Genomic DNA, 20239 nt, shown 5'->3' with positions numbered 1-20239 from the left:
CTACCACCCTCCTGAGTGTGGAAGCTTTAAACTTCCATAACCTCATGAGTCCACAGTTCAATAAAACCTGGATATATGATACTGTGGTACTCACATTAGTCAGGGTGCCTGAGCAGTACAGAAACTGAAAAGGGTAAAGAAGTACATTCATAAGCAGGCAGTATACAAGGGCATAGCACATTCACAGACAACAGTACATTCATAAACACTGAAGTGCTATTTGACCCCTAAAAGTCCATGTAAGAAGCTTCATGGGGTTACATACTTACTACCTCTGAATGATTTCCAGATTTTTATGAATATGGAGTAGATGGTATATAAATTTAAGTCCTGCTATATTCAGTTTTGTTTTACCTTGGATGCTTCTAGAATGTTGCATAACAATATGATACACTCTTAAATTCTAGGTGATAAATTGATAATCTGTAAGAGTGTGTTTACAAACAGGAGAGAGATGAACGATAAGAATAATGGTCACAAGTTTAGTAAGTAATGTTAAAAAAAAGGAAAAAACACTGCTTCTTGCACTGAAATGTTGTCTTCAGAAAAAAGAAAATCTGCAAAGAGAACAGCCAGTGTTGAAATTTTAATTTAATAAATTGTTGCAATATTTCACAGAAAACATCAACCACACTGAAAAATCAATTTTATTGTGTTTTGTTAAGTAACATATAGTGTTAGGAAGATTATCAATCTATTGTTAACCATCTTATGAATATACTCTATGATTTTCAGGGGAAATTGCCCCCACTCCAACCCAACATCTGGAATGAATAAATCTTTTTAACTATAACCTAGGCTGCAAACTGATTTATTAATCAAATTATGATAATGAGATAAATTCCACTCTTTTAATTATCATACTGGACTGACATAAGCTCTTCTCACTTTATTTCATATCAGGAAAAGGAGTTTTTTGTTCCTGTACAAGAGGTTTCAAATACTGAGTCAGAATGAGATAGATCAGAGCACAGTAATTATGCTTACAACAATCAGTCTACCCAAAGTATACCCAATACAAGAAGATCTAAATGCTCTAATAGGATCTTTCGATCCTATTGAAATCCATGAAAGACCATATCTTAGAAATATTGCTATATATTTGAAGCAAGAAAAACTACAGGCAATCTCTAGACAGCAAACTTCGGCCCCCAAAAAATACAACATTCCCAATAGACTTGAAATTCATTCCTACAAACGGGCTGGCAAGTGATGGATTGTTATTTGCAAAAAGGAAAGTGCAAAATCCTGCACCTTGGGAGGAAAAATGCCAGATACATTGAAAAGCAAGTTGAAATAAAAGGACCTGAGGCTCCTGGTTTAACATGAGCCAGAAACATGCCCTTATGGAAAAAAAAGGGATAGCAGGGTCCCAAACTGCATTAGACAAAGCATGTCCAGCAGATCAAAGGTAGTTGATTCCCTTCCACTGAGCACTGATGAGGCCACAAGTGGAGCACTGTGTCCAATTCTGGGCTCCCCAGTATGAGAGAGATACAGACATATGGGATGGGGTCCAGTGAAGGGTCACAAAGGTGGAGCATCTCTCCTATGAAGAAAGGCTGAGACAGGGAGGATTTTTTTTTTTCATCTAAAGAGGGCTCAGAATGGATCTTATCAATGTGCACAAATACCAGTTGGAGGGCTCAAAGAAGATGCAGTCAGGTTTTTTTTTTCATGATATCTCCCAGCCTAGTGCAAGGACCTTCCCCAGACCTGGCTATAATTACTGCCAGTTTGGAAAAGAAACTAGGTGTTTCGTAAATACCTAGTTGCAACAAAGAAAAAAATAATTTAAAGAAAAAAAATTATTTTCTTAAGTGGGATGTGAAAATAATGGCCTAATTTTTTCCAGGTTTTCACATTTGGAAACCACAAAGGTAAAAACTCATTCTATTTTAAATATATAAACCCTAAATATTAAGCAGCAGAAGAAATTCTTACAACAATGAAACTTGTGTTATGTTCCACCTTTTTCAAAATTCCAGATATAAAGTATCTTTATTTTCTCATATTATTGTTTAAATGGACTTGAAGTTCCTTTTTATTCCCTCTCTCTTTATATTTTCCACTTTCAGTCTCTGAAATGTTTGCATATTGTTAACAATGTAGCAACAGTTCTTGGCTTTAAGCCAGGATTTTTGTTGCCCTGAAAGAAAAGAGTAGTTGGCAAAGAATTGCTCTTAAGACTAAATTGTTTGAGACAGTGCTGTTCAAACCCTTGTTGTGTATGATGGAAATCTGTCTTTTTAATTACACGTGTTTACTTTCAGGATAGTTTTTCATGGTTTTTTATCATTAAGTCCTTCTGATTTCACACTTTATTTTTTTTTACAAAGGAAGCTGAAATAACATAATACCATAAAGTTCTAGGGATGATAGCATTTAGCCATGAATCTTTTTGTCTTGGTTTTATTTTTCTGCTTCCCTCACCACTAATTTTTTTATACATCCTTTAGTTGAATTCACTGGCTTGCATCAGCTAATTAATATAACCATTTAATGAGTGTATTTCATTATTCCATAAATGAAAAGGTACATTACACACTTTTCAAAAATTACAGCCACACCTGCCCCATTTGATTAAAAAAAAATCTTCATCTTCTAAATGGACTGAACAATGTCTTTATTTCCATTAATAAAAAGTTTTGCTGCTGCCAAAATAATTAAGAGTTAATGTTAATTCCCAATTTCTTTATGATGTTGCCTATCCTTGCATTTCAGAACACCTATGAATCATTCATATTGTATTTCTCTTCAGTAGGAAAGTCTCCTTTAAAATCAAGAGGAAGAGTAACTCCATTTTTACTTCAAACAGAAATTTAGATCCTGGTGAGCACAAAGCAATTTCCCGAAAGATTATAATTCCACAGTTACTGAATGTGAAATGTCCTTGTAGCGGCTTTTGTGGTAATTTCTGGAGGGGTTATACACCAATTATTTATGCTGATGCATGTGCATTTCTCTTATCATACAATACAGTTATTATTATACCATTTTTTACATTTAGCTAATTGAATAAGGTTCTGGAATACTGAAGTGTTTTTATGCATCGTTTATACAAAATGTATTGCTGCCCTATTCTGTGATTCACAGAGAGTTTCCCACATCTTAAAAATTTTTGCGTATCTGACTAATGACAGAGCAATGTTAGTCTAGACAAAGAGGAAGATGGGATGCTGACATATTGATCTGAATGAGCAGATGTTTTGTCACATAAGAAGAAGAGGAATTTTCTTTTAGACCTGTGTCAAATGAATTAGAAAACAAAACTTGGATTTAGAATTTAATATATTATTTAAAGGTATTCCATTTTTCACTTGATAGGTATGTAGATGGTCTTTGCCAAGTGCAGTAGCAAAGGGGAAGAGTCAAGATTTCATGGGAATCTCCTGAAAATATACTCGACTGAAATCTAAAGTCCCAAGTGTTACACTCAGTAACACACAGTTAACACAGGTTAATTAAATAAGCACAGTGACTCATATCACTGAAGGACATGACCTGTGTAATGAGATGTTTGCATTTGGATTAAGACATTTATTGAATTGCACAAGGACCACAGACATGAAAAGACACATGAAGATTGGCACATATTTTGGAGAAAACCAGAAATATTATACTTGCACACAGAATTTTCTTGCGTATTCAGTGTTCTTACAAGTGAACATTTGTACCAGATATCTGTCATGTAAGACCCAAAAATTAACAGGTTTGCAATCATATTTGGACTAACACAAATCACATTGTATTCTCATATTTGTGCCTGAGGTATGAAGCATATCCTGGTTTAGAAATTGAATTTCCTTCTTCTTTAATTACATTTTTGTTTATTTTGTCTTCTCGTGTATTGCATACCAGTTTGTTTGTTACTGTTTTGTTTTTTAAACCATCCATACCTCTTTCATTCTTGAATTCTACATGAGACATTGCATTTGTCATTCTTAACTTCACACCAAAATGTGTGTAAAGTTTTTATTAAATACCTCTCTTCTTATAAGTTCAGTTGATCTATGATGTTGAGAGGTTAAAATTAATAGTGACATATTTTCCTTTTCTATAGAAAGACAATGCAATGCAGAGAGATGTATTTCTTGATTTCTTAATTTTCTCCTGGATTTACTTAACTGGAGATTGAAATTATCTGGTTTTCACTTTAAGTCATTTTATCTCATAATTAGAATGAGAAGTCTATATTAACATCATTGTTTTCCCATCTAGATATACACTAGGATAGATTTCCTCTTACTATTGTTAGAGTAAACAATTTTACCTCCTTAAGACTTTCAAAATAATGCACATTTTTTATCCTTTTAATCAATCTTATGCTTTGAACTCTCTCTAGAAAGATGAACATCTTTCTAGACCTCTAAAAAGGGGATAAAACTTTACAATTGCAGTTGCATGATTGCCAGATTCAAAGGTAATGTATCTTTCCTAATTGATAGTCCTCTGTTTAAACTTCCAAGGTTTTCTTTAGACTCTTCAGCTACAGATCTGCAGTGAGAGCTCATGTTGGCTTATTATCTACCATGACCTTTCTAATCCTTGACAGAACCCTTGCCTCCCTGGTTAGATTTTTTGCTTTACAGCTCATCATATGAAGACAGAAGTTGTATATTTATGTCTACCTTATCAAACTGTCTGGATTAGTATGGTTTGTGGGGTTTTTTCCCCCTCCTCTTTACTCACTTCTTCTGTCATCCATTTTTCATCTTTAATGGCAAGAATAGATCAGATTTTCCTGATATTAAAGGAATTAACCAAAAGTGTTTGGATCTACAGGAAATGCATCTGTTTCAGGGTGATTCCTTATTAATAATTAATTTTGGAAACATATCAGCCAGTTTTATAATATTTTTAATGTACACCATGTTGGTTTTGTATCAAATGACATAGTTACAGGAAAGCACATGACATGAGTGTTATAGGAAGGAGAATGAGTTTTTTTTCTTTTTTTGCCACAAAGAGTATTTGTTACTCTTTTTCAATTAGTCAAAGAAGCACCTTGGAAAAATTACCAAAAGTCACACCATGTGTGGCAGACAGATTTCTGCTTCTAGATCATTTGTGGCTTAAAGATTTGTGATAGCAGTTTTACATGACCCACGGTGAACCTCCATTAACTGATTTCCTGGAGGAGCAATTAAAAGGAAATGATTTGCTTTTCTGGTCTCTGCTTGGAGTTTACCTTGAGTCTCAAAGGTGAAATGAATAAAAGTGGAGGAAAAATATACAAAGCTAAAAACACAGAATCACACATTTTTTTAGTATTTGGTGTGAATGTAATTTTATGGGATGGAATTAGGCAGTACTACAATTAAACTCACTCAAACCCCATTGGAATATTTGACAAAGACAACAAAACAGTTTCTAAGCATAGGTTGTTGCGGTTTTTTTTTTGTTTTTCTTGTTTTTTTTTTTTTTTTTCAGTCCTGACCTTCCAACCTAATAAGAAGAGTGCCTTTTTTTCAAAGTAAAATACTACTACGACTTTAAAGATTCCGTCTTTTTATAGCCACTTCACTTAAACAGAACTTACTCTAGTTTCCAGAAACAGTGCAACTACATTTGTGCTCTGTGGACTTTTTACTAGATCCTGGAAAATTATCTCTATTTGTTTTACATTAACCAGTGCACCTCACTCTTTCCATCTGTAACTATGTGAGGGGAACTGTACTTTGAGTGCATGTGGTGCATGCATGTGCATGTTTCCCTTCCCCCATGTTCTGAGCTCTGAATGTGCTCTATTAGCTGGACGGAAACTTTAGAAGCTGTGTCATAGTTCAGGAAGCAGGAACTGGCTTTGATAAAAGGCTTCCTTTTTCTCCTCCACAATACATCTGGGGCCTTTCACAGTTGATTACTGGAATATCAGCTTAATGCAGCATTGACACACAACTGAGAACTTTAACATTTTAACATTTAACACTGGAAAGAAAAACTGCAGAAAGTAGAGATATTAATTAGAAAAAGGTGGCCTGCTTTGGTTGACCACTAGTCCAAGTGTTCCCTAAGCTTGTCATCCTCTTTCAGCTTTTTTGGGGAAGTTTGCTTAGAAAATGGTTTAAAAGTAAATGAAGCAGCTTGCCAGAAAGACATGCTGCTGCTGCTGCTGTGGCTGCTGCAGTCCAATTTCTGCCTGAAACTCCAGATGGATCATATGGGCACAAATTCCAGTGGACTGAAGAGTTCTTTCATGCTTATTTTTCTGCACAAACATTAATATATTTACAAGTAAAGATTCAAACTGCTGATTTTAATGATTTCAGCAAGAATATTTTTCATTCACATCTATATATTTCCTTAATGTAAATTAAGACTGGGAAAGTATGATGTCTAAAAAAGAGAGAAATAAAAAAGAAAATGTAACTTTTGCCTTAAGTTCTCACAATGTTTTTGCACTTCAACATTTTGCTATAGGGCTATAAATATGTTTAAAGTATAATATGCTAGAAGTTTTTATTTAATTTGCATCCTCATCTTCTTAGTAAATCAAAGATTTATATTACAGAATTTATATATTTATATATATATATAAATATATATATTTATGTATTATATATAACAAAATTTATATTAAAAATATTATGAAATGGATATAATAGGAAATTGCTACAAAGTGGCATCAAGTTAACAGCCTTCCTGTTGCTGCTTGAGTTCTGTCTAAAACGTGTACACATATGTGGAGATTTCTGTGCCTCACCCTCAACCAGGTTTAAAAATTTTATCCTGAATCATGTAATTCAGTTGCAGTTAAGTCCCTGGGATTAGGAAACTAGTATGTCTGATTTTTCCTTTAATTGGATATTTTAGCATAAATATGTTTTGGAAACTGGGAAAGAAAAAAAAAAAACCTGAATTAATCACCAAATAAATACATCTGTGTAAGCTTTACTACAAGAGTTAGTTGATGTTACAACTAAACTAATCTGAAGTATATAAAATCAAGTGTTAGCAAAATGAATAAGGGTTTCTCTCTAGGATGCAGTAAAACCAGGCATAGTACCAGAAATATTACTTAAAATGTAGAAATGGGCTGGAGAATCAGACAAAGAAAATGTATGAAAATTCCTCTGTTATAAAATATACATTGTAAAACACTGAGTTGGCTGCAGATTGGAGAATTAGATGTATCAAATTCAACTCCATGCCTACTTGTGTATTCAAGTGTATATTCAAGTGCTTTGTTGAATCAGGTCAGAGTGTTCAGTGCATGCAGGCCTATGTTGTGCCTCATTATAAATGACATGACTCGTTAATTTGTAAAGGGCTACTGGATGTCGACAGGGGGACTATAGTTCTGCCATGGTTGTACATCTAGTATGGACAGGTAATAGAGAAAGAGTTTCTAATTCCCTAGAATAGTCAGAGAGATTAATTAATAAGGTTATTATCTCACATCTTGCTGTTTAGGCACTATTTTTGAACTGGTGAAGTATGTTGGAAAATCAGGCTTTCTGTTTAAAAAAAATACATATACTTCAAAATTTTACTATATTACAAATTAACCCAAATATATTGGAATTCCTTGTAAACTAGAATTTCTGTCTTAAAAACAAAAAAGACTTTAATAACCTACAATTACTTAATAGCAGCCTGAATCATGCATTCATGTTGATTTTACATTCTTTGTTGGCAGAGGTGTATCTGACGAGAGTCTGCATTGAATTGCTTCCAGTTCATATCTGTGGATCAAGGAAGAGCTTTAAGGCAGTGTGCTGGCTTCAGCTGGGGTAAGAGTTAATTTTTATATCAGTAGCTGGTATGGAGCTGTGTTTTGGATTTGTGCTGAACACAATGTTGATAATATAGAGATTCTTTTGTTTTTACTGAGTAGCACTTTCACAGAGCCAACGCCTTTTCTGCTTTTCATACTGCCACATTAGCGAGAAAGTTTGGGGTGCATGGGAGGTTGGGAGGAGATACAGGTGATCCCAAATGACCAAAGGGATATTCCATACGGTATGACATTATGGTCAGTATATAAAGCTCAGGGGAAGAAGGAAGAAGAGGGGACGTTTAGAGTGGTGGCCTTTGTCTTCCCAAGTCACTGCTACTTGTGATGGGGCCCAGCTCTCCTGGAGATGGCTGAATATCTGTCTGCTCATGGGAAATAGTGACTGAATTCCTTGTTTAGTTTTGCTTGTGTGTGTGGCTTTTTCTTTCCCTATGGAACTGTCTTTATCTCAGCCCTCAAGTTTTCCAGCTTTTACCTTCCAATGCTCTCCCCAGTTTGTCTGGTGGGAGAGTGAGCAGCTGTGTGCAGCTTGGCTGCTGGCAGGGGTTAAACCACAACACACACATTTTTCTGAACCAGCTTTCTATCTTATTGTACTCACAAACACATCAGAAAGGAGAACATATCACTATAAACGCCAAAGTTTTTTGTGTTGCCATGTACTGCCAAAATTCATTGCTAAGGCAAAATTTTGCATGACTCTACAGAAAATTGTTAGGAACTTTAAAAATAAACTGAGATTCTCTGCATACTGTTGATATTTCTTTCAAAATTTTTATTGTTGATAATTAAACTGAAAAGCATGTCACAACTTTACAAACACCTGCATTTTATAATGTGCTTAATGATGAAAAATACAATCTTTATTAATATCAGGATGAAATATTAAAACGTTAGTTAGACTTGTGAGCTGAATCACACATTTACTCTGCACTATATTTTTTGTTGTTATTGCAGTTTTACTACTGGCTGACAAAAGCATATGAAAGTAGATTGCCTTTTTTCTTTAAGATTACATGTCAAGTCTTACTGGATGTAGCATTCCTATTTCTTTAAGGTCTTTCTTCTATTCTGTTATAACCAGTTTGTGCAGCTGAATGTGAATATTTGATTTTAAGATATTTGGGAGCATATGCAATAATATGTTTCACTTACTTCAGCTTCTCTTTCTCCCTTTGTAAAAATCAATAGAGGGTTATACCTGCTACAGAAGGAAAGGCTGAATGTATTAAGGAAAGGGACAGTTAAGCTGTTTGTTGAAATTTTCTTTGACTGTCTAAGCAAAACAAGTACATAAAACAATAGGAAGGTCTTTCATACTGTTAGGTTTTTAAATTCTGAGTCCTGTTTCCAGGCTTCTTTTACAGTACAATCTTCAAGGGAGTGGTTTATCTTGACTGCCATTATGGTGTATTATGCCAAGAAACTAATCACTCAAAGAAAAAGACATAGGAAACACAAAAAGATATTTCACAAAAAATTACATGAACTTTAAAAATGCAAGAAGAATTATATTCCTTCCCCCAGGTTTTGGTATCTAAGTGTACAAAAATTAAAGCTTTTCTTATCTCAGACTTTGGTTCATATCTCTGAGGCATAAGTTATGGTTTACAGTCAGTCTCTAAAGGATTTTATTTCACATCTGTGGTTGAGAAAAGAAACAGAATTTAGCTGAACTGCTAGTGATGGAGAATGTGATCATTCTATATGAGGTCAAGATTGTCAGAGTATTCATTAAAGTCTCAGATGAGCAAAAATTTAAGCATGTACATATGTGTATCACTATTCTTCAAAGCACTCCATGTGGCATTTAGACATATGTCTAAAGTTGAAAAGCTTAAGCACTTTGTTGAATATGGGGTACCTATCAAATTGATGGCTCTGTTGTCTGAAATGGTTTTCACCTCAAACATTCTAGTTTGTTATCCAACAATTTTGTGGGCTGCAAAATTACTAAAATCCTTTATTCTCTAAAAAGACTCTTCCTTCATCAACTGCAAAATAAAATTACAGCCATACTTTATGACCTCTGACTTATTCTTCTCTTTCTCTTTCTATTATTTTATTTCTATGTTTCTCTCAGAGTTACTGAACTGATATGAAATACTGAAACGGAAGGAGATTATTAAATCCCTTCAGAATACAGGCTGTTTCTCCAATACATAAATAAATATAGCACAGCTCTAAAATGATATATTCCTGATCTTTCTGACAAAAAATTTAAGCTATCTCTTAAAATTAGTAACAAAGAATCTTTGTGATGACTTTTCCCCACTTTTTAAAAAATTATACTTAAACAAGCCACCCAATTATTGCAAATTATTATAATTCATGAAAGCAGCTTCATCAAGCCCCTTGTATTGTTAAGTAATATGTTAGCAAAGTCAATAGAATGTGAAACTCTTGAAATCTGAGGTCCATGATTTATGAGAGAAAAAATTTTATTCAAGCTCTTCTATAATTTTCTTGAAGCAGCAGTCATAGACCTCTGGCTTAAACCTTTATGTCCTTTCATGAATTGTTTTTGGTCATATTTTAAGGATATAGGTCCATAAAAAATTGTTATACCATGGTTCTCTGAGATATCACTGAAGTCTTTATGTAGATGTCAAAAAACGTAGGAAGCTTTGTAACCTATTTAAGACTAAAGTACACCTGGTAGAAAGGTTGTATGTGATCCATGTGTTTGCATACGAGATACATAAATGGATAAGGTCAATGGAAATTCAATGTTAATACAGCCTTTGCATGTGATGGGAAAAAGTCAATGGAGTCTAAAGTTGGCACAAGAACATTCAGTAAGTCATATCTGAATAAAGGCCTTAGAGGAGAAGAATATCCCAAATCTGCTGTATATATCCTCCTTTTCCAAATATGGTTTAATGATTACAACACTCATGTCCAGGCACTGCCCTTCTTCACACTTACCAGTTAAAAGACTCTCATGTTTGGCATCAGGTTAAACATGAGGGAGTTTCTTAGACCAAGGTATTTGTACAACTGTAAAACATTGTACATGTGTAATATATGCACCATCAGAATTTTTTTAAACTTAAGCCAAATTTATGAAACTGGATGAATTTTACTTAAAAGAAATGAAATTATTTTCTTGGAATATTTTCTAAATTGCATATCTGTATCTTTAATTGTTTTGGAAACATGCACTTCTGTTTTCACATATTCACCAGCAGCATTACGATTTAGTCTGAATTTCATGTATTTCATTAGACCTGAAAAGTACATTGTGAAAGGAGCATGCTTTTTCCTCTCCTGGAAGGAAGGAGTCCCTCATGCTAAACATAAGGGCATAATAAAGCCCTACACAGTATATTCCGAAACACAACTACCATCTGGATGTTTCTCTTATCATTAATTTATTACTAACCATTACATTTCATGCTATGATTATTCAGAATTAATATTAAATTCAGTGGAATATATTTATCCTTGCAATGGCTGCATCTTTTTATGAGAAGGACAAAAATCTGTTAAAGAAACCTATTCCATCTGAGGTACAGTTTTATAAGATGTAATCATTCTTTAACTCAACCATCATAACCAATTAAGTTTATATTGAATCACACAATTATCAATAAACCACTAAGGTTTAAAGCAAAGTATTTAAAACTGATGACAGCTGCAATTGCTTAATAACTGCAAAAACCTAATTATGCTGACAAAACAATTACAATCAGGTACCAATCCTAATATCTGTACCAGATGCTCTTAAATCTTGATTTTCCATTGGGGATGAAGTTGAACTAGGTGAACACTTGAAAACCCAAGACCAATCTCTTTCTAGACACAAAATTTCTTTTAAAGAATATCATCGCTCAAAATATATTAGATATGAAAATTAATCATGAAAAGGTTACGACAAAACATAATCATGACAAAATAAATTAAGCAGACAATCTGTAACACTAAGTTAAAACCAGATGTAGTAGATGGCATCTTTTTGGATGGTATAACTTTCTCATTTTTTCCCTAATTACCTCCTTTGTTTTTTTTTTCTGTTAGAAGTCTGGGTATAGTAGACAGAAATGTGTTGCACAGAGACAACCTGTGTTTTCTGTGTTTCCCAGTGTGGGATGAGTACTTGGGTCTTACCTACAAAGCTATCCAACAGGCTGTAGGTGAATTCTAAAGAAATTCTTAAATGTGTGATGTTTTGGGTGTGTTCACAATAAAGACTTTCCAAAATTGATCAGAGAACTTCAAATAGGACAAAAACCTCTGAAACGTCAGAGTTAGATCTGACTTTCTGTTTCTTCACATTGTATCAAGTAAATAACCTCAAGTAATCAATTTTATGCTGCAAGAGTAGACAATGATATTGCTTGCATTTTATGGAAGACGCTACAGTTATTCCTTCTTAATCACTGAGACAGAAATAATGTAGTTTGTGCACTTGCTGGCTGACAATCTGTGAGTTTTTGGCTGGAAGCAAATAATAAAAGTGGTTTTACTGACAGACAGCATTACGAATTTTATTTGTAAATTACTTAAACCACTTAAATAAGTGGTTTTTATACCACTTATATGTAAATCACTGTAAGACACTTATTGTGACTTATTTTCTGACTTTTTCATTTGTCTTTATTCTCTTCATGGAAAACAAAAGCACCTACAATATGCTGTGAAGTAATTTCCCAACAGATCACAATGTGATTTAGCCATTAAAACACCTTCTTTTTCTATATATACTTCTTTTCACCTCCTCACTGACAGTCAGAAGCATTTGAAAACCTGTGTGAAATCCTGGAAAGAATCCAAGTAATTTCTTCATTCATCAGGCTGCTGGCCAATATTGTCCTTGAGTTCAACAAACAAAACCAAAAAAATTACAGATTGCTCCATAAAATTTTCTTTTCTTAAGTCACATGACCTAAGACTCCTTAAATAGAAAGAATGCTTTTGTGATAAAGAAATTGAGGGGTCAGATTTTTTTTCTCGCTTTGGTTGTGGCTTTTCTTATGACACCAGTTAAATTCCTTAAGGTGAGATTCAAAAAAACACTTTAACTCATAAAAAAAGAGCTAGTTTAATGTCCTAGAGAGAAACCTAGAAATTGTCTCTAGCCCTCTTAGACACTTTAAATATGGTAAGCACCTAGAATTAACTTAAGTTTCAGAAGTTCAATGAGCGAACGACCATTCCAGAAGTATTGCCACCAGTCTTGTACCAGTTGGCTGTGTAATGAGATAATATAGAGTTAAATTGTAATAAAAGCATTCACTTTTCCATTTTCTGCAAGATTTGACCACTGTTGGTATCACTGTATGGTTGGTATCACTGAAAAGCAAAAAAGATTCAGAAAAGGCAGGTGAAATGACTTGTCAAATGCAGAACCCCACATCACACTGTTAGACACCCATCACAGGGAATATGAAACTTCTTTCTGCTTATAGTGTAGTGATTCTGAAATTATTTGTTCTTGTTTTGGTAACCCAATAAAACACTATATTTTACTTTGTTAGGTATTAATTACTTTATTATTTGTTGAGAGCTTTTGCAAGTAAATGAAAGGATCATATATCAGTTTTATATAACAAATCTGTCTATAGGACTCTCTGCACTAGGCAAAAACCATTACAGGCAGAAAGCACAAAGTAATGTTCCAGTATAAACTCTTTTGTTCAAGTAAATTCAAATAATTTTGTTGGCTAAATTTATATAAGAAAGTTTTACTCTGGGTCAAGTACTACTTAACCAGGCCACTCTATACAAGGTTATTTGTTATCTGTGCTCCCACAGACAGAAAAAACACCAGTGTAAGCTCTCTAGTGTGTACTCTGACTTACAGCAGACTTGTCATCTTGTGCTTTACTAACTCTTTATCAGGTTGTCTGTACGTGGTTCCTATTATATTGAATGGGATAATGTGGGCTCACAAAATCTTCCAGTATAGTTTCAGCCAAAACAAATACAGTCTCTGCACTCCCAGGTTTCTTTACAATGTGAACCCAGAATTCAGGGACCTAAAGAACTAAGAAACCCATGAATTATCAGGATACTTCAGATGAAGAATGCTGCTTCTTGTTGTGCCAAACCGTTACACAGTATGAAGACTGTAATTTGTTTCTATGACAAACTTACATGTACACATGCCTTCATATACCCTTCAAAGGCACAAGAGCCTACTTAAACCAGTTACACCTGTGAGCATCTGGAGAATTTGAAGATTCTCAAAATTTTTTTTTAGACTTCTATTGGCTTATTTAGTTTTTCCTTTAATTCCTTGCCTGAGGGAACCTGTAATCAAATTGACACAAATATGGTTGATGAGCCAAAGAAAGAATGAAAGACAGAAGAGGAAACTTTCTCTAGCTGATCTTCATGAGAGTTCCATGTGTTATGTATGGATTTGAAATGGGTATTTTACTAGACAAAGAAGTAGAAAGCTGCTCCAAAAATATGTAGGTATGATCATGCATTCATAATCATATAGCTAGTTTTAATATATTTTACTCAGATATTGGTTTCTTGTTTTTTTCATTCCTTTTGATGATGAAACAAAATGTAAGAGAAGCAAAGTTTGAACAAAGAAGCTGGTACTGCATGACAAACAAGTAGGTATGTTCATTGTGTACCAAATGTAATGTTTAAATTTCAATACCTGTTTAGCTACTACCTTTGAATATGATCCCAAATGTTAGTATTTTGTCTTCAGTAATACATAAATTGGCTAACTTCCTTGCAGGATAAGTTGACTGACTCAAATCCTAAATACAACTAAAAGGAAAAATGCATGTGACCAGGAGGACAACATTCCCAAAGGTATGTCCTTTGGGAAACAAATAAAAATTAATGTATCTAAACAAAGAAGTTATGGTTGCCTAAAAATTTCCTTTAAATGTCATTACCTTCACTCTACAACTGCCACTAGGAAATGAAGATTGTTCCTTCTCAAATGTCCTACAAATGTCCTATAAATACCTATTAACTCAGTAGGGCAATGGAATGCCAGAATGAGTTTTTATAATCAAAATAGACAGCGTTTCAGATTTTTCCATTTAATAAGGATCCACTCCTCAGCTACTGTTTATGATATCACTAATATACAACTGTGGAAAGAGGCATGTGAATGGTGTAATTTTTCCTGCTGAAAATAGCTGAAACTGGTGAATTGTATTGTGCCCTGAAGACTATATGCCTCTTTGAAGACGAAGAGGCTTGGAGATTTAGATAAAAAATCAGATATCTGTAATATACACAGGCATCTAAACCTAGATTTAATAACCTCACCTTAATAGTAATATTTCAGATCAACTTTTCACCATTTCATGTAGGGGCAAGAGTTTGGCTCTTCTAGCCAAAGTTGTAAGAAGCATTCAGATAGGACAAAAAGTGCATATCCAAACTTAATTTCTGTCATTTCATGCTATGAAGAGCCCTCATCACCTGCCTTGTAACAATATTCAAGTCAAACACTTCAGCATCTGGGTAGTTTCAGGTGCAGATCATCTAGATCTATACTTCTCTGGCAGTTGCTGCAACTGAATAAACTCTTACACTTTTCTTGTACATATCAGACAACTAGAAGAGGCAAAAAGGAATGAAATTACCTCACTGAAATTTGCCACTGAAGATGACACAGTAAAATTAGAGGGATAAGTTTTCCATAATTATGAGGCAGCAAGAACCTTTGTGCCACATGTCTTGTCAGTAGGCATTAAGCAGCTGTTTGCTGGTATACGTTGATCATGAGCACAAGAAGTTGAACTCTTCACAAAACATGGAGGAAATGTTGTCATTTTCCCTTTTATTAATGATCAGGAAATAGAAAATACTTGATGGCTTTCTGATACCTCCCAACCCTCCTAGGGACATAGGAAGAACAAAGCAATGTATCCCTATTTGTCTTGGGGAACCTTGGTCTATAAAAATCCTTTTATAGACAGACTCTTTCCCATGTCTGTGTTAGCTGAACTATGCTAACATTCCATGTACTGGCATCCCAAATCTTTTCCAATAGTTCAGCAGTTTTCCTTTGCATTCTGGACAAAAAGGAGCTTCTGTAAGCCTCTTTATTCTTTTGCATGCTTGCTCAGTCCATGCTGTGTGTGAGCTCAGGACACAGCTGAACCATTTCGTCTGGCATGCAGAACAAGCTTTCTGAGTTCTGCAACTCCCAGCTTCTTTAAGTAGCAAGCATGGAGTTGTCCTTGTGGGCAAGAAGACAGGATTCCTCTCTTATTCTTGGTAATGGAAAAAATGGATAAAAGATGCAATAAAAAGGTAGGGAAAAAAAAAACCCGAGGAAGAGAAATTATAATAACATAGAGCCTAAATTAACTATAAAAATTTTACAAAAGTAGTATCTGTCCCTCACCCCTTTAAGAATGGAAATCCTAGGGTTTTCAGCATGTATTCTTTTCACACTGGAGTTTAAGATTACAAGCTAACCCATCCTCACATAAAATCTATGTTTAGGTCTATGCTGGAATACTTCTGGTGAATAGGTTGTAGGGGAGTGATTGTACAAGTGCTTAAACAGGGAATGTAGAGCTTGCTCTGGGACTTTGAAGAGATAAATCATCACAATTATATATTTATATAAGCAGACAGCAAATCTTAATTCTGAAACTAAGTCAATGGAGCACAAATATCCTTTATATTGAAATCTTAATATGAAATAGGAAAAAAGAAATTATTTCCCATCCAATTTACATCAAAGATTATATTGAGGAAGTTCATTGTACTTGATTGTAATTTTATTATATTGTCTGACAAAATTAGTACATAGCAATTTGCTCTTGATAAACCAATAGCATTTTATTTTTACCAACACCATCAATGCAAATATCATCATGTTACGAAGTTTATATGTTTATGCATGAATTTGTTACGTCACAGGCAGATTTGACATCAGAATAATAATCTGTTAACTTTAAATTTCTGAGAACCATACTCAAAGTTGGCTCAGGGAAAACCTGCCTGTGTGTCTGGGGGAATTTCTTGTGTTGTTACTGTTGTTACTGTTTACAATTTTTTCAGCTGTCCTTGCATGATAATATTCTTTAGAAAAAGCAATTTTTCACCTTCCTAGATATTTCTGCTATAGCCTGCTGAAACCCTCTACCTAGTTTCAACACGACCTGATAAACACTTCTAAAAAGTCAGTTAGAGAATGTTTAATATTAGCATTGTTGTAACAGGTGTAAAGTAGATACCTCTTTTGAGCTCTGTTTTTAGTTCTATCACTGACTTTTTGAGTCAAGATGAGCAAGCTCTACATTCTCTACTTGAATAAGTAGGATATAATATACTCATTCCCCTTTCTCTTTTAATTACCATCTGTATACCCTTTTAAAGTGATATCCACTGTATATGAAGAGAAAATTACTGTGTTGTGGTTTGGCTTATGTTTTGTTTATTATATTTTTTTTTCTGTGGTTTTGTTTCTTTCTCTTCTTTCTTCTTTCTAGTATATGGAGCATTGCTGGGATAGAGTTATTTCTTCTCAAAAAACCTTATGCAGTGCTATGTTTCATGTTTGTGCTGAAAAGCTTTGATAGCACTGATGTTTTAGTTCCTGATGAACAGTGCTGACACATTAACATTGGCTTTTCTGCTCCTCATGCTTCACTGCCAACAAGGAGACTGGGGATCCACAGAAAACTGGAAGGGGACACAGCCAAGACAACTGACCCCAAATAACCAATACAATGGGATTTCCCGTACTAGATGATGATGTACACAACAATAAAAACTGGGGTAAAAAGAAGAGAGGGGGAGATGTTCTAAGTGATGGCATTTGTCTTCCCAAGTCACCATTATTATGTCTGAGGGAGTCCTGCATCCCTGGATGTGGCTGAACACCTGCCCATGGGAAATGGTAAATGGATTTCTTTTGTCACTCTCACAGCTCTTGCTTTACCTATTAAACTGGCCTAGGGAGTTTTCTCAATTTTGATCCTTCATCTGATTCTTTTCCTCTCACAGTGTGGGGAAGGGAGGATGAGTGACTGTGTGGATGTGTGGGGTTCAGCTGCTGAAATGAAACCACAACATCTAAGCACAAACTCAGGTGTTATTTATCTATTTCTATAACAAAATTGTAAAAAAATTTATATATCCGTGTCTTCTAGTTCTGTGCGAACAAGAGGGAAAAGGTCAGGAAACATGATGAATTCACACTAATTCTATAGCTACAGTAAAGAATATTCAATTATTGTGATATCAGTATCATCAGACCTGTGAAACAATAAAAAATTTTCTACATATTTAAATTAATCAAAATTATAATATTTTCTGAAATCCATAGTAATTTTAAAATATCACTGAATATTATGCAAAATTATCAGATATGTTCTTAAAATTTCTTCTATTCTTTGACCTCTATGCTATGAGTTTTGCCTTTACTATTACAACAGTGCTAAACTTTCTCACCAATTTTTCATTCTAGACACCAGATTAGCAGACTACAAAATCTTTCTCTGATTTTCAACTGATCTCACTAACCTACTAATTTCCTTAAAATTATATTTAACAGTTTACTTCGAATTTTCAAAGCAAAAAATGAGAAAGAGTTATAGGAAAATGTCTTTATGCTTTCAGTAATTTTTTCCCTTCCATAGGAAGGGAGAGAGATCGTCATGAAGCTTTAGCCTCAGAGTTAGATTTTGCATGCAGATTTCACTTTTAAAATATGCATGAATTACTTGTTTTTAAAGATCCCTATAGCTTAACAGGGATTTATGCTGCTCCACATGGTTATGGTCAGTTATGAATTGTTGAAGAAACTTGAGAGTTTAATCTACCTGCCCATTTATTCTTGATTCCTACTTCTTTGCAGAGCTGCTGTAAATTTAGGCTAAAAACCTAAAAGCACTCTGTATTCAGTACCTCAGCAGCTTCCCAGATCCTTGAAACTAAAGACAATTGGTGTCCCAAATGAGCCAAAGAAGTGCTCCTGTCTAGTTTGTAACTGAGCACTTAAGGCTGAATGTTCAGGCTGAATTTCCTATGTCAGGATCACAAGGGACATGATGAGAAGGTGGCTGCAGTGGAGAATGCAGTTTTTTGTTTTACAAGTAGTCCATTTAATGACTGAATCTGGTAACACAGTTCCAACAGACATCATTTCCTGAAACAGGAGGAAAATTGCAGTAGAGTTCATTGGGCTGCCTTCAAGAGTGGTGCTGTGGTATTTTGCAGTTGCATGCCCTCATCACATGAACATTTCTAGACAACCTGTGCTGTGTCCTGACATAATACCAGAAAGCCTTCAATATAGAATCAGCATGTTCCATTTTAACCTATTAATTACTTAGAATCTGCTTCTTTTAGTCTCGTGACTCTGGGTTTTGTTTAATTATGGAAATACAAGCAGAGCTTTCTCAAAACTCTGAGTTCTTCATTTGATTCCCAAATCAATTTGAAAATCTATTAAAAAATATGTTTGAAGTTCAGAGATTAGGTGTTGCTCCTGCAAGATGTTGAAAACTATGTCCCTGGTTCACCAAAACACCTGAGCTTGAATAACATAACACAAAACATTAACCATGAATATTAACTTTGAAGATCTAGATAAATTAGATATGTATTTAGGTGATTTATTGGCCCATATGCATAATAATCAGTTCTTTTAGAATCAAGCTCCATACTACATATATATATATATATATACACATACACAGAGAAGAACATACACTGTGCATGTAAAAAGTCAGTACTGCAATTTGATTTTAATTTACTAGTAAGATATCCTTGGTATATTTGTACTGGGTGCAAAACTTACTGTTCTGCATACACTAGTGTAGATGTACTTATAACAAAGTCCAGAAATGATTGAAGGAGTCTTCCAGCAGTTCACTTTTCATGCAATAACTCCAGCTAAATCTAAACAAAATGAATACTATACTTGAGAGCCTGAATTAAATAAATTTTTCGTTTCTGGGTATAGGAAATTAAGTGAAATTACTTTTCTATCAAATCAAGACAATGTGTTGTATAAAGCTATCCTGAGAAACAAGTGAAATTAACTGCAAGAGGATGTACATTATTCTGGCATCATACCAGACTGCAGTTTACATTTGGCAATGACACACTGAGGTTTTGCAAGTACATCAAATAGTACATTGCAATATTTTTCTAAATCATTGTAGCTATGTATGTTTTCTACCTACTGCAATCCCAGCTTCACAACTCAGATGCAATATTATTCAGTTTTTATAACATCCCTTATGCCCTTCATCATTGTCTTTTGCTTATGTGCTTTACTTGGCAAATATGATGCATTTAAGAAAAAGAACACATGAAAGAAAGACATTCTCACACTCCAAGGAGTTTGCTATCTAATTTTATTCAACTAATTTTGTGTTTCCAATAGTCTTCTCTTTAGCTTACAAAATCTTTCTGTTTATGATTTATCATAATTAATTAATTATCCATATTGAATTATATTTTTAGAAATCTACACATTCTTTTCAAACAAATATGAAACCATCTAACATTTGAGAGTGGTTTGATCTTTCTCACTGGGATATTCCT

Source organism: Vidua chalybeata, chromosome 5 (assembly GCF_026979565.1).
Source record: "Vidua chalybeata isolate OUT-0048 chromosome 5, bVidCha1 merged haplotype, whole genome shotgun sequence".
NCBI lineage: Eukaryota > Metazoa > Chordata > Aves > Passeriformes > Viduidae > Vidua > Vidua chalybeata.
This window is presented reverse-complemented; position numbering follows the sequence as displayed.